Source organism: Arachis ipaensis, chromosome B03, assembly GCF_000816755.2.
Source record: "Arachis ipaensis cultivar K30076 chromosome B03, Araip1.1, whole genome shotgun sequence".
Lineage (NCBI taxonomy): Eukaryota > Viridiplantae > Streptophyta > Magnoliopsida > Fabales > Fabaceae > Arachis > Arachis ipaensis.
In genome coordinates, this window is record NC_029787.2 from 41725389 (window position 1) to 41734008 (window position 8620).

Here is an 8620-nt window from a genome sequence, read left to right on the forward strand (position 1 = left end):
TAAATTTTGTTATAAAAATTTTATAAGATTAATTAAATTTAAAATTTAACTATTTTTAATATTGAAAATAATAAAATTGATGAGTAATAATTTTACTTATTTTCAAAATATAATAGTAATTAAAAACGTTATTTGTATATCAAAATTAGCAATTCCACATCAGTTATTATATATTTTTTTTTATCAAAGATAGGGAGACTCGAACCTGCGACCTCTTAGATGAGTATGGGGAAACTATGCCATTTGAGCTATAACTCATTGGCCAGTTATTATATTTTGTTAATAGTAATTAAAAACGTTATTGTATTTTTTATATCAAAATTAGATACCTTTGAGTTATGACGGACCTTGTTTGGACTTGTTTCCCANNNNTTTTATCCTGCTGCTTTGATTTATTGTTATTATTATTATTATTGTAATTATTATTATTATAATTTTTGCAGCTAACATTACTCAAATCGTTCATTATTTGAATCGCAGAACTCACCGCCACTATCATAATCCTTATTACTCTCACCACCAAACCCTTCATAGTTCAGCCCCTCCATCCGTTGCTGTCGGCCCTAGTTTTCTTCTCCACGTTGTGCTCGGAGCGGTGGCGTTGCAGTACCCATCGTCATCCCCAAGCCAGCATCCGTTGTCGTTGTCGTTGGCCGCAAGAAGACGTCTCTGTCCCCACGGCGAGCCCTTGTCTTCGAGCCCTTCTCTCTCTATCTGAGGCCCCGTCCTTCCTTTCTCACCGTCAATACCATTTCTTCCGCTGCTGGTAAGCACCATTAGTTCATCCTGTGTGGTTGTTGATTTGCTTAGAGAAAGTGAGACCATTAATGGTTGATAGTTGACATGCATGATTCTTTTGATATTTTTAGCTGAGTTAATTTGTTAAAGGGAGTTTTGAAATGGGGTTTATGGTATTTTTGAATGCGTTTTTAAGTGAGTTAATGCTGAGTAAGATTTGTTAGGTGTGCTAATGTTGTTACTGATTATTGTTTAAAAATTTTCTTAATCCTGAATTTTGTTGCTGATTATGGTTGCTTCTTAATGAGATTAATGAGAAAGTTGTACTCAGCAAGACTAATCTTTTAGCTTCAGCATTCTATTGTTCCCTTTTTCAATTTATTACTCTTTTAGTTGTCATTGCTGCATATACACTTCATAGTTGTTGTTGACTGTATATTCTTTATATTGGTGCTGCTAATTGCTTTTAATTTGAGTTTTTTACCTAACAGGAGTTATTGCTTCCCATATTGTTAATTGTTATTCTTAAATTCTGCTTTCGTATGTAAATAATAAAAAATTGAGAACTATGTAAAGCTAATACAATTTGGATAGTCACAATACTGTTGCTGATAATTGCTTTTACTTTTCTTATTGTTACCTAATTTATTTGTATTCTTTTTTGCCGTTGGTTCTCTTGATTTTCTAACACTGTAATTCTAGAAATGCAATATGTTTAAAAGAGAAATAAATGTTGAAAAAAAGACTCTCTCATTATTCATTTTTTATTCCTTTGCCACACACACTCAATTCAAGTAAAAAGACAAAAGCATTATGTTATATATTCCTTTTGAAAAATTAATTTTAAATATTTTAGACCAAAATAAACTTTAGCATATTTTGCAATTTAAGCATTATTTTATGATTCAATAGAAGAATATAATTAATTAATTAATTAATTAATTTAGTTTTCTTTTCATGTCACCTCTTCAATTTTTTCCCATTCCTCCAATGGTGCAGGCTTTTTAGGTTGAATTGTCACATCATTATGTTTGTAGAGATTAGTTAAAAAAGGCTTAATGTTTTGAGTGGGTGGAAAGGGATTAAAATCTGGTTTCTATGTCTTTTATTTTCTTGTCTAGCAGATTATGGATTTCTATTTTTCAAATATTGAGAACTATGTAAAGCATGATGATTTTGAGTATTCTTAATATTGTTGCTGCTATTTGCTCTTAATTTGACTTTGTTACCTATTAATTGTTATTCGTGGTGGTGTGTTGAGGTTGAACAAGTCTACCTGCATTATGATCTTGAAGGTTGCTGCTATTTTTTGTCTTGAACCTGTTATTGATTCAAAGATTTTATGTTTCTCTATATTTTGGTTTGGATTTACTATTGTGCTGATAAATAAAAAAATTTTATGCATATAGTTTACACTTATATATTAAATTTTGCTGTTATGATGATATTTTTTGGCAGTCAATATTTTCTACTTTATGTATGAATGCGTTTCTATATGAAAAAAAAAAATACTCAAATGCTTGTTTCTATGGTGTTATGATCCGAATGCAGTATATTAAGATGCCCATGATAAGTCGTTGCGTGAAGATATCCAAGTTGGACACATCATGTTAGCAACCTCAAGTAGGATCTGCTACGGCTTCATCCTGGACTTCCCAATTCCCCCGTCCAGTGGTGGTAGTGCCCCCGCAGCCTCATCTTTACGCCCCTTTCATCTGCCCCATAGCGAACCATTGCTTGCTCCACAGACTTGTATGAATGGTGTTCAAAACTCGTAGCCGGGCGATGAAAACTTAGACCCAGAGGCAGGTGAGGTAGAGTCTTTTGAGCAACACGTTGACAACCTGTTTGCTGCATCTGAGACTCAAAAGCGCAAGGGACGCAAGACCACTGAATTTTGGGATGTTAAAACAATTGGTATACAAGATTTTAACAATTTAAATTTTTTATGCTCTATTTTTCTATGATTTCATCGCATCTTGGCCACAATGGTTATTCACACAGACTAACTATGATTTACAGAATCCGATGGAACAATCAAACAACTTCGTTTGAGTGTGAAGGAAGCTATGAGCCACCTAACGGTAGAAAGATCGTACTCAGGTTCAACTGAAACCTGCAACCAGTTGGAGATGAAACTGGTATACTAAGCAGCGTTTTCGGATTGCTAAGATCTAGCTACACCAAATTCCCAATCTACGATGTCTAATTCAAGGGCAAGGTGGGGAGCTTCCACCAGACGTCACTGCATAGATGAATTCATTGGAGGGACAGAGTGAAAAGTGGATCCTAGGATTAGAAATTGCTTTATAGTTTTGCTAATGCCTTTTATCCATCAATTTATTTTTTAAGATACAAAATAATTAAGATTTGTAATATTAAAAAAATATAAAAAAAAAAAAAAAAACAAAAGAAAAAAAATAATACCTAATACATTCAAACTAAAAAAAGCTTTGATTGCCGATGCAAAATACAATATTTTGCGGCCATTTAGCCGAAAAAATAGCGGCGATTACAAAATAGCTGAAAATAAATTTAAAAATATTGAATATCAGATAGCGACAGTTTCTAACCGCCGCCAAATAAATTTGTAAAATACAACGGTACTTAAGTAGTAGTGGTTCATGACCGTCGGTAAAGTGTTGTCGAGTTTAAAGTTGGTCAAATAGCGGCGGTTTTAAACCGACACTATTTGTTGATTTTGCTTCGATTATGTCAACAATCATTAGAACCATTGCAAAATCAAATATCTACCTCTTAAACCTCAACGTTTCTGAAAGCATTGGTATGTTATTTTGTGATGTTATTTTGCGATAGTTTAAAACTGTTGCAAATTCATTAAAAAATTGTTACAAATTTCTGTTTTTCTTATAATATTTTCATTCTTTTTTTAATTTTCTGTTTGTTTTAATTGTTATAATTTATTTTGTCTTCAACACCTCATATTTTTTTTTGTTTATTTGTTAATTTCATTCTTTTTAATTTTTATTGATATTAAAAATTATGACATTAAAATATTCACAATTTCTTTTAAATATATAACAAAATTTAAGTAAAAAAGCACGTAGTTGAAGAACAAGTGGTGATGCGTTTATAATATTATTATGTGACGTATGGTCATAGATTTCAACTACCCATTTTCATATAGTAACATAAAATTAAGATGATGTCATATATTATTAATTGTTATTAAAGTTAAGGACAAGCATAGAATCAAATAATTATTTTATAATAAGGTACGTTATCTCATGCCGCCCTTGTGTACCAATTATACGGTAAAGAAAATTTTCAACTTACCAAGTATAGTAGGGGAATGACGGTATCACCCACCCACCTATTAGAGGTCGTTTTAACATGTAATATTTATTTAATTGGCAACTCTTAATCATCAAGCGAATTAAACCAAGTTATGTTTAATATATATAATACAATCTTAATCATAGATAAGAATGAGGTAAGATGCAAGAACATGATTGGCGAGTTTTTTTTTATTATTATATAAAATGGTTAGTTGAGACTTAAGAGAGAGTGAGGGTGTAAATAAATTACGATTATTATTTTAGAATTAGGCAAAAAGCATTGCCTCTTTTTAATTTTAATTTGCACAGGTGGATTGGCACGTACGTATACATGGTCCACATGGTTAGAACCCTATGTTTCCCAGAAGCTTCGTCTTCATTTTTCTACATAAAGAAATCCATAAAGTTGATGAAGTCACAGGCAAAGTTAATTCAATTAGAGTTATATTACGTGTACACTAAAATTAGTTATCAAATTTATTTTATATTTATTGATTAATGTTAAAATACTTGAATAATGTTAAATATAATAAATATATAATTATAGATATATATTAAATTAAAAAAATAATTTAAGATTATTATCTTTCTATTATTGTTCAATAATATATATATGTTACTGCTTCACATTTTGTTTTAAATTACATTTTTAAATAAAACGTAATCTAATTTAAATGGAATTCATATCTAATTATAACTAATATTTAAATTAACGTGATATTAGGTATTTTAAGGAGTGCCGTTTAAAATGGGATTTTGTGTATGTGATGTTCCACCCGGATTAACTTTTAATTTGACTATATATTATAAAATTATGAATTTTGATAAGTGGTCACTCAAATTAACTCCCCACATTACCAACCAACATTAAGGTTGCTGCCATATGAGAGTCTCATAGAAAGCTAACTGGTCACTACGGCCACCAATGATTTGAGCAGTTTTAATATATATATTAAATTAAGTGCACCATTGCACATTATGCACATAGTGTTAAAATAATAATTAAAAAACCCTTAATTTTGAAGACTCACTTATTGCAAGCTTAGTTGTCAATTTATGGCAGCCAGAAAAGGCCAAGGTATGGTATGATTCCTGGTTTCTAGGATTATATAAAAACTACATATATCCAAATGATATATTATCCAAAAACATGATGGTATTCTGAATTTCCTGTATTTACTTGTTAATTTGGTTACAAGAACAACCCATTCTTTTCTATTGCACTTTGTGGCCTAAAATTGCTTGCCTCATCAGATAAGGAATCACAATCAAGTTCAATGTCAATTCAACTATATCATTGACAATAACTTCACTATGGCAACATTATGGAGAGAGAGAAAAGAGGGGGAGGGGGTGTTGCAAAATCCATATCTCTATCCATTAATTTAAAATGATTGCGATTCTTTAATTTTCCAGCATATGGTTTCACTTTATTTATCTATTTTTGTTGTTATTGGAAGCACTAGTAACATGGATATAAGGCAAATAATTCATTTTCCTATTATCTGCTTTAGAAAATAAAACAAAACTTGTAAAGAAATAAGAGATGCTTCCATTATTGCAGGAATTTCCACTTTATATCATAACTATTGCTAATTAATTACCAGAGCTCTGACAAGTCAAGGAAAAAAAAATTATCAAAGCAAATCTGGGAGCTTTTCGATGCTTTGGATAGCCAAATTTAATGTTAGAAACATAATTTATAATTTATATTCATAGTTCACATGGTCTTGTTTCCATATGTTCACACGCGAATGTGAATTAATGATTGTCACATTGTCGTGTTAGCCACCACTTTCAAAATTTTATTTCATGCATATGAAATTATCCTTTGTTATTTCATGATGATCTTGTCTTACTTAAATTTGTATTCCAAATTTTGTCCTTTGCTAAAGCATTAAATACACGTTATTATTGGTCCCAAAATTTGGCTTGATGATTTTGAACCAGTCCAACTCCAAAGTCCAAGCACAAATTTGTGGTCAATTGAAAAAAAAATTATGTTAAGTGTACACTAAAATCAGTTACTAACTTACTATATATAAAATATATATTCAAATTAAAATATATACTGACAATGAATTAAATAATACATATATTTAATATATAAAATACATTATAATTAATTTTAGTGCTTGATTTCAGTATACAAATAGATTTTTGTTAAACCAAACACACCATCGGCTAACTAACTAACTTGTTATCAACGTGTAATGTTGTAATCATCACTTTTAACAACCATACAAGCAATAATATGACACAACTTTCAGTCCTTCACCACTAACCTAGTTCCTTGACTTGACTTAACTTGAATTGGGTTCATTTTATGTAAGATCTTTCAAGCATCCACATTGATTCATTTTAATTTTCTTTTCTTTTTTTTGTTTCAATTTTCATGACTTGAAATAAGGCAGATTTTTTTTGGATATTATAAAACGAAGAGTGTAATATGGAAATATTACATTAATTTAGTGTAATGCATTGATATAAAAGTTGTTATTATCGCAAAAAATCGTGACTAACGATTTAAAAAAGGAACAAAAAATAAAGTAAAATGTGACTAACGGCTAAATTTTTTTTTTAAATCTCTGATACTATGAAATCGGTAGTCCTAAATTCAGACATTGATTCTAACCGTTAATCAATAATCTAACGGTTTTTTATTTTTCTTCCACCTTTTCTCTCTTTACTAAAATCATTATTAACGATTTCTTTTAAATCGGTTTTACCGATTTCCATAAACACCGATATGAATCCCATATCTATACATTACCCAGCTAAAGCTTCATTTTCCGTATTACACAAACTTAATTGACATATCAAAAATAAAAATCCGAAATATAATACATGAAATTAAAAGAAAATGAAATGAAATATGAGAAGTTCACATGGGTTTGTCCAATGATATAGGGGCGAAGCATGCTGGAGAGAGGAGGGGATGTGGACATGGGAGTTTGAAGTGTCTTATCTCTCATTGGTGGGGATAATTGGTCTGGTCAAACACTCAATATGTGTTGGTTTGGTTGGCCAACTGACCCTTTTGGCATTTTCTCACTTCAATTATTTAATTTTTAAAATAATAAACTACCAATGTCCTTCAAAAATTTAGTAATTGATAAAAATACTTAAAAAATTGAAAACTACAAAAATATGATTTAAAAGCGACACCAAAGTATTTTGAGAAAAAATATTCCTTTTAGCATCTAATTCATCCTAATTTATATTGATATAGGTATTATCAATTTATTATAACTTGTATTTTGGTGTTGTTTTCATTCTCACTTTATTAATTATTCTTAATTAGTTCTTACTTATTACACAATTATTATAGATTTTTGAAATATATAAATGCATATTGCAAGAATGGTTAAGGTCTTAATTAAGGAGGAATAATGGGACAAAGAAGCTGAGATAAGAGATTCTGTAAACAATGAATTATGCATACCCAAAATGACCTCAACAAATTATTTTCAGTTGCCTATGCTGTTGCTGCTCTCTAAGCTAGAACCCTTTTTCTGCTTTTGCTTGTCTCCAACACCCCACTTGCCATGCCATGCCATGTGTCTTTTCTTAACATGGTTTTGGAGACTGTAAAACGAATAAGTATCATGTGATCCCCAAACTTGTTACAACATTCTTGGTCACTCTCTGTGTAGATTCCCATCATATAATCTAGACAATAGACGAGTTCTTAAATTGTATTTACTTTTTTTTTTTATATAAAGAAAAAATTTAAGCTAAATTGTCGTTTAAGGTTTGAAATAAAAAACATTAGATATAATGGTAAATGGGTTGCATTCAATTACATATAATACTAAACTAGAGCACAATTATTGAAAAGTTATTTTAATCACGATAGTATCTAGGATATACAAAGAAATTATGACAAATCAAATAATTTTTTTTTTAACTTTTATTCGATGTCTCCTAATTCACCAGGTCAAGTTAAAATCTAATTTATCGTATATCGAAATTTTCTATAAAAATTTGTTGTTGGCCAATAAATTATCATTTACTAAAAATAAAATTTGATTCATCAATATATATTTAAATAAATGTTAGATGAATAAGCTGACTATTCGACCTACTCAAATTGGTTATGATTAATCAAATTATTGCAATGCAAAGAATAAGGAAATTAAATATGAGCTTCAAATTTGGGACCTAATTTATTCATGTCTCACTGAAATTCTTTTCGGTAGCTTGCGGGTTTGGTAAACAGTCCACTTTCATCAGGAAGAAATATTGGTTTAGCTAGCTTTAATTTGTTTTGTGTTAAGTATTAATTTATGGATAAATATGAGCTTGAGTAAAGCTCTTCTATAAGGTTAGGTCATTGTCAATTCTTTTAAGTGTAAATATGGTTTTTAGGTAAAGCTTTTACTTGCTTGTTGAGAAAGGGAACTCCTTTGCACATGACTATGTTCAGTTGTCCATGTTAGAATTTCAGCACTTGATCACGTTTACAACCTAAATATGGCTTCCATATCTTAGCTTCACGCATGTTGCATATTGCCCCCACCAAATTAATTATATGTATAAAATATATATTAAAATACAATAAAATAATACATATATTTATA

At 29.9% G+C, this 8620-nt stretch overlaps 1 long non-coding RNA gene across 1 annotated transcript in view; it reads left to right on the forward strand.

Annotated features, from left to right (window-relative positions):
* LOC107630392 overlaps nt 1–3188 on the forward strand; it is a 4044-nt gene extending 856 nt beyond the window's left edge. The window contains exons 2-4 of the long non-coding RNA XR_002359307.1: nt 481–766; nt 2290–2655; nt 2761–3188. This is a non-coding gene — a long non-coding RNA (uncharacterized LOC107630392). The remainder of the gene's footprint in view (nt 1–480; nt 767–2289; nt 2656–2760) is intronic.